The sequence below is a fragment of the Saccostrea cucullata genome, unplaced genomic scaffold (genome assembly GCF_032062105.1).
Source record: "Saccostrea cucullata isolate Sc308-1 unplaced genomic scaffold, CSIRO_AGI_Scuc_v1 ctg10175, whole genome shotgun sequence".
Taxonomy (NCBI): domain Eukaryota; kingdom Metazoa; phylum Mollusca; class Bivalvia; order Ostreida; family Ostreidae; genus Saccostrea; species Saccostrea cuccullata.
Window position 1 is genome coordinate 7,871 of NW_026923953.1, and position 7,130 is coordinate 15,000.

Sequence of the window (7,130 nt, forward strand, 5' to 3'; positions counted from 1 at the left end):
TTCCCTCCCTCCCTCCTATGTCTGAAACCCTTCAGGCGGCAATTCCAAACAAAAAATTTTTTCAAGGATGGCCTTACTAAACTCTTAATTCATTTGCTTTCTATGTTAGAGCAGAGAAGCGATCTTTTCTAAGAAATAATGTCTTCTGTATTTAAAATATTTAATCAGTAGAGCCCCCCTCCCCATTTCATCAAAAGAACATTGCTCACTTAACCCACAAATTTCACTATTTCTATGTAGTTCATTCTGCTCAAATTTATTAAAAGGAGAGGAGAAAATCTTCGACTCATTTAAGAATTGATGCATTTTTAATATATGACGTTTAGACCTGTTAGAGCGCCTTAGACATGACAGAAGGCCACCGGGGGGATGAAAATTTACACTTTCCTTTTCAGTTTACTAATAATTAATTGCTTTATGTCAGTCAGAATCGGTTGAAACTGGTTCATTAGTACCAAAGAAGAAGCTTATAATATAAGATGTTACCCTGTGCTCAAGTAAGGAAGAGGTCCACTGGGAATAAGTATTCCACCCTAGCCAGTTTATAAGGATTTAAGGGGGGGGGTCGCATGATTTTTTCCCCCCCCCCCCTAAATATATTTCAAAGTTCATAAACCTGTTTAATACCAAAAAAATATAAATATGAACATTTTGATTCTGGTAGCTTATTTTTGTACAAAACCTACTAGAACCTATGTTCCGGGGGCTTTTCTATGAGCCCCAACCAGGACTTTGCCAAAAGGCGGCCTCCAGACCCCTTGCCTACTAATGGCGCCCCCGCTAACTTAAATTCCTGGAGCTGCGCCTGCTAGCTATTAGTTTACACATTCATGCACACCTGGCCTCCACACAGTAACCTGGTTACCATTTGAACTTGTTAATTTTTTCAGAAAGAACCTTTTAATTTACTACTAATGTTTTGTTTTAAGAAAACCCACTTAAAAACCTTATTAAACTTATTTCCAATTCCATAGCCCACACCCACCCACGCTTCACCAATTTCACATCGGTCCCCTGTCTCATATCCTATATAAAATACAAAAAGGATTCATAACCATATTTTTTCATAAGTTAACCCCTATATTTTATATGGCAAATAAAAACATTATATTTATACATTTTCCTTTGCTATTTAATTAATAATAATCCAATACTAAGTATACTAAGTATACTAAGTAATAATACATTGTCAAATGTAAACAAAAATGTAAACAAAACACAGGCATTCTAGTGTTGTTTATTTAGAATTATCTCTCTTTGTCCTGTCTTCTTATTATTTAACATAGAGTAAACTACAGAGACAATTGTTTATATGCCTCAGTAAAATCTATACACTTGATTAAGCTCTACACACGTGAGAAATTACTTAATTCCAGAGGGTGTTTTACAAGTTCATAAACATTTACATGTATTAACATGATTCAAACTTTCTCTATAGAAATCAAATGCTTTTAAAACATGTAAAAGTATTATAACAATAAAATATATTAAACTACAATTTATAATTTATTAATTATATTATAATATATCCTGTTATTTAATTTGAAAAATTGTAATTCAATCAAAGATGTAATGTACACAGGCAAAAGTGGCTCGCATGAACTTCATATGAAATTCGCATGAATATCGTGCGAATTCTTCGCATGAAAAGGAGACGAAAAGGACCACACATGATATTCGCATGAAAATATCATGCGATTTTGACATGAAATTCGCACGAATATCATGCGAATTAAAATTCGCACGAAATTCATATGAATATTTTTGCTGCTTTCTTTACAGATTTTCATATGAATTTCATGCGAATTTCATGTAAATATCATTATATATTCATATTAAATCCATGTTATGTAATTTATATATTTTTCCTTGTATATTGGACTTTCAATTCTTTTAATCCATTTGATGAAAAGTATTAGGAAATTCTAATACTTAGATGTATATGAATTTGTACAAATAATCATCAACTTTTCACTGTTACTGTATTTAAAAAAATGCAATTTATAAGTACAATCTCAAAGTCTGATCCAGCAAATGACTTAATGAGCTTTATCAAAATCTTAATATGAAACTGCTTAATTTTAACACATGCAGATTTTGAGGAAGCACCACTATGATTATCCAAGTTATTCTTTTGATGAACAAACAACTGGACACATTCTGTTTCTTAATCTCCTTTATTGAATGCTTCAATTCTTTTTAACATTCTCTGCTCAAGGGCCACCCATCTGTCTGGAGATTGTTTCATCTGCAAGAGAAAATAATTGTAATGAATACTGGGTACCGTTAAATGAAATACAGTCATGAATTTTACAACTGCATTTCCAAAGTCAATATTTCCCTACTTATCAAGATAACATAAAATATGAACAAAAGTAGATATAGCAATCTCATATCACCCCTAAGTTCAATTTGGAGAAAGGTTTAATTTATATTGCCTACATTGTAAATGATCTTTAAAAAATTCAAAATCATTCATCAATTATAATCAATTCAAAATCATACATCATAAATTATAATTAAAAGTATATATAATGTTTCTTAAGTATAAAATTATTGACAAAAAATGAAAACAATTTTCCTGCAAATGACTTTAAACAAAATAATCTTGTGTCAGGTTTCAAACAAACCTTGAAATAATATTGTCTCTGTTTCCTGGCCCAGATCTGATGATGCAGTTTGTATCTGTTGCAAGGGAATTTAAAAGCAAAATTTACCTACCATTGCATCTATGTTCCTACTGAAGGCACGCCAGAAATCTATGGCTGTGATTAATGTGGTAGCTGGATTTTTTCTGAACAATTTGTGTCCATCAGCGAAAGCTCACTGTAAAGCAAAGAACAGAAATAAATCTAAAAATATTATTAAGACAGGTCATGAATTTAATTTATAACTCATTAATTCTTCTTATTATGAAAGTAAATAACAAGATTAACTTTTTAAAGCAATATTAATAAGTTTAAATCTTTGTAATTATTGAAACGGTCATGAAAAAATAATTATACACTAATTTTGCCTCCGTTATCAAAGATTCTTGGGTTTATATTGTTTTTGAACTGTATGTTCATCTTTTTGTCTACCGGTATTTGTCTGCAAAAACTTTAACCTTACCCATCACTTATGAGTGGGTTGAGCTATGGCTTCATATTCCACAGGTGTATTTCTTGTGACAAGAACTTTTTTGTGGGTACTATAAAATTTGACCTCTTAACCTTGCTACTAGGGTTTGACCCACTTTTACAAAAAAAAAAAAATCCCTAAACTTTAACTTAGGCTATATTTTTTGAACATGTAGTGCTATCAATCTGATACTTCACATTATTTTGTAATCATAGTGACAAGACCCTTCAACGAGTTTTTTTTTTTAATTTGGTCTTGACCTAAAAGTTTGACCCACTTTTAAAAACTATAATCTAGGCCATAACTTTTTAACAGTTAATACTATATGTCTCATATTTCACAGGTTTATTCCATATGACTAAATCTTCCTTCAGATGCTAACAATTTTGACCTTTTGACCTTTGAGTTTGCCTTGCATTTCAGAAACGTCAGTCCTTACTTTAAGCTGTCATATAGGCATATATAAAAGCTTAAACAACTAAACATAGGATAAAACAAGAGGCCCAGGGGCCACAGGGCTCACAAGAGAACATCGGCTAGGAAAAAGCACATATCAGATCAGAACTGAAAGTTTACTGAGTACGGGGGGGGGGGGCTTGAATTTGACCCCTAACCCCACCCAGGGGTTCATGATTTGAACAAACTAGAATGGAAACTACCTGAGGATGATTCCATATAAATATCACTAATAATGGCTTTGAAGAACTTGACAAGAAGATTTTAAACGGTATACCAAAAAAAAAAAAAAAAAAAAATATATATATATATATATATATATATATATATATATATTTAAGGAATCACTGTCTAGTTTTGAGAGTATGCCAGGGCATCAACAATAGTGGGAAACATGGGATAATATATATATATATATAATTTAAGAAAAATCCAGTGTTTTGGTACAGTAAAATATATCCAATGAAAAAAAGTCAGAAATCACAAATCTCGAAAATCATTTTTACTGTTAAAAAACATATATATATATATATATATATATATATATATATATATATATATATATATATATATATATATATATATATATATATATATATATATATATATAGTTGAAAATAGTTCACAGTCGATGTCACACAGGTGAAAATAATTATAAAAGAAAAAGAAAATGCAGTTTCCAAATCTCATTTAAGACAAGCGCTTTCTGGATTTCATAATCCGTCTTCAGGTGTACATAAATTGAACAGATTGTTTTGCTTGGTAACGTTAACTATGACGTCATGACAGTCTTTGCAGGGAAGGAAGTAATCTATGACGTCATAGTATGGCTACGCTACGTAAAAGTTAAGGAAAATCAAATTGGACAATAATGGACAATAAATCATATATTTTTAAGTCTCAATAAACAAAGTAAAAAGAAATTCTAATTGATAGTAAATAAAACTAGATGCTGTCATGAGACAGTAATACCCGCACTAAGGTGTTTGCCACTAAATGCACACTTCTTCATATTGGGCTTAACCAAGGAAAAAGTCAATATAATTCAATAATTTACATAATACATGTATTCATCAAATTGAGCATAGGTGACCATGTAGCTGCAGATCTGCAGCGTTATGGTTTTTATATATTTGTCTTTGACCATAACGCTACAGATCCCCATATGCAAAAAACGTGCAATTTACCGCGCAATTTTTTTTGCGCACTTTTGGGCAGTTTTTCTCCACTTTCTAGCATTGGTCAATCAACTACCTTTCACTCACTAATTTTAGACACATTCTGTAGCCAATATATGTATATTTTGTCCACCTTCAAGCCATTTATAGTCATCTCTACAAGCAATAAACTCGCTTGATGTGAATTTTCAGCAATCTAACAAATAATTTTAATCAAGCGAGTTTATCACGTGTAGAGAAGACTATAAAAGGATTGGAGATGGATAAAATATACAGATTAGTTAAACAATGTGCCTAGTATTAGGGAGTGAAAGGTAGTAAATTAACCGATGCAGGAAAGTGGAGAAATTCTCCCCAGAAGTGCGCAAAAAATATTGCGCCGTAAATTGCACCTTTTTTGCATTACAGGATCTGTAGCTTTATGGTCAAAGACTAATATATAAAACCATAACGCTACAGATCTGCAGCTAGTGACCATGTGACTCCATGTTATTGGTATTTCATATTCATAATTGATTACCAGTCGGAAATTAAACAAACAGAATTAAATTCATGATGTAAATTAGGTTTGATAAGAAGGGGGGTGTATACATTTTTGGCACATACTGTATTACTGTATAAGTGGAAATTTTAGCGAAACGCAAATTGAGCGATTTCTTCCTAAAATCTGTTATTTTATTTTTAGCGAGAAGTAATTTTAGCGAATTTAAAATGCTAATTCAAGAAGCTTTTACAAATAATAAGCAATTAATTTTCAGCGGTATTCAACTTTAGCGATGTCAGCACCCTCGCAATTAATGCCAAAATTAAATCCTCGCTAAAAAATCTACTTGTACGGTAATTGGAACTTTTTAAATCTATTTTCTAATATAGATTAACAAAAAATGATATTATTCAAATTAGTGTAAAGCGTTTTTGATGAATTTTTCAAAACGTGCAAAGTTTATTTATATTTGATTAGGCAGAAACTTCTTGAAAGCTGCCATATACACAATCAATTTAGTCAACCCCCACCCTCTCTCCAACCAACACACACACACAAACACACCTTATTTGCCTGTTTTTGGAAATACGCCTAGATGGCAAAGTTAAAATAAAACATCTTTTGTAAATGATAATTTTAAATTTGTTCTTGCACTATAGATGTATCTGAACACCTGCATCGCATTGAGCTTGCGTCACGTACCCAACTTAAGTACTAGTACTAGTGACATTTTAAATTGATCATTTTGAAAATGAAAAGAAAGGGCATTCAAATTATACATGTTTATTACATGTGAAAAGACTTTTCTAAATATATCATGACTTTTGACTCTGTGACCTTGACCTAGAAGTTTAACCTACTTTTCAAAAATATTATGTTGTATATATAACTTTTGATTCAAAAGAGGTAGGACTTTCATATTTGACATGTACATTACCTGCAACAAAATGGTTCAGAGCATGCTATGATTTTTTTCCCTTTGACCCATTTTTCAAAAATTGATATATGATAGGGGTGCATATTTGACACACAATCTGCCATAAATTATGGCATCCCATTCACTAAAGCACAGAAACCACAATTCTTTGAATTTGCTTGTATAATCTTGATAGATGGAAACATCCTCATATAATGTAGATTCAAGTTTTTTTATTCCACACCATGATTAGGCATACATGTATAGTTTTGTCATGTCCGTCCTCCACCCTTCCATCTGTCTTTCCATCGGACTCAAAGAAACTTTCTAGATATTTTTATCAAAGTTCATATGTTGATGCATACTGATGTAAATATCCAACTGCAGCAATATTTTTTTACTTTGACCTTTCCTTTGTCCTTTACTTATTATTTCTTTAAATTAGTGTTTACCTTTATTTTAAAGAAACCATTTAAGTTGTGTAATGAAACTTCACATGATGATACATACTGATGTAAGCTTTACAATGCTTCACTCTTTTTACCTTGACCTTTCCTGTGACCTTGACCTCACTTTTCTGAAATTAATGTCTAGATCAGTTTTGAATAAACAATTCAAGTTATATCTATCAAACTCCATATGCTGATACATACTGCTGAGAGCTATTAATACATCAACTTATTTTGACCTTGAATTTTCCTTTGACCTTGACCTCACTTTTAAAAATACGTGTTTATCTAAGTTTTATATAAACCATTAATTATAGTTTTATCAAACTTCATATGTAATAGTAAATTCATACTGATGAAAGCTTTTCAACTGCAACAACATTTTGGCCCCAACCTTTCCTTCGACCTCCTTTTTTTAGAAAAAGTGTTAAGCTCAGTTTCATTAAATCATTCAAGATATTTTTATCAAACATAATATGCTGATATGTATTAGTGAAGCTACTCAACTGCATCAGAAAATTCATCTT

General features: G+C 31.2%; 1 long non-coding RNA gene across 1 annotated transcript in view; it reads right to left on the bottom strand.

The window, feature by feature from the left end:
• Positions 1–2,035: 2,035 nt before the first annotated feature.
• The window catches only part of LOC134265327 (uncharacterized), an 11,002-nt gene continuing 5,907 nt past the window's right edge, over positions 2,036–7,130 (bottom strand). Inside the window, exons 3-4 of the long non-coding RNA XR_009991734.1 lie at positions 2,722–2,826; positions 2,036–2,248 (exon numbers count right to left, since the gene is read on the bottom strand). This is a non-coding gene — a long non-coding RNA (uncharacterized LOC134265327). The remainder of the gene's footprint in view (positions 2,249–2,721; positions 2,827–7,130) is intronic.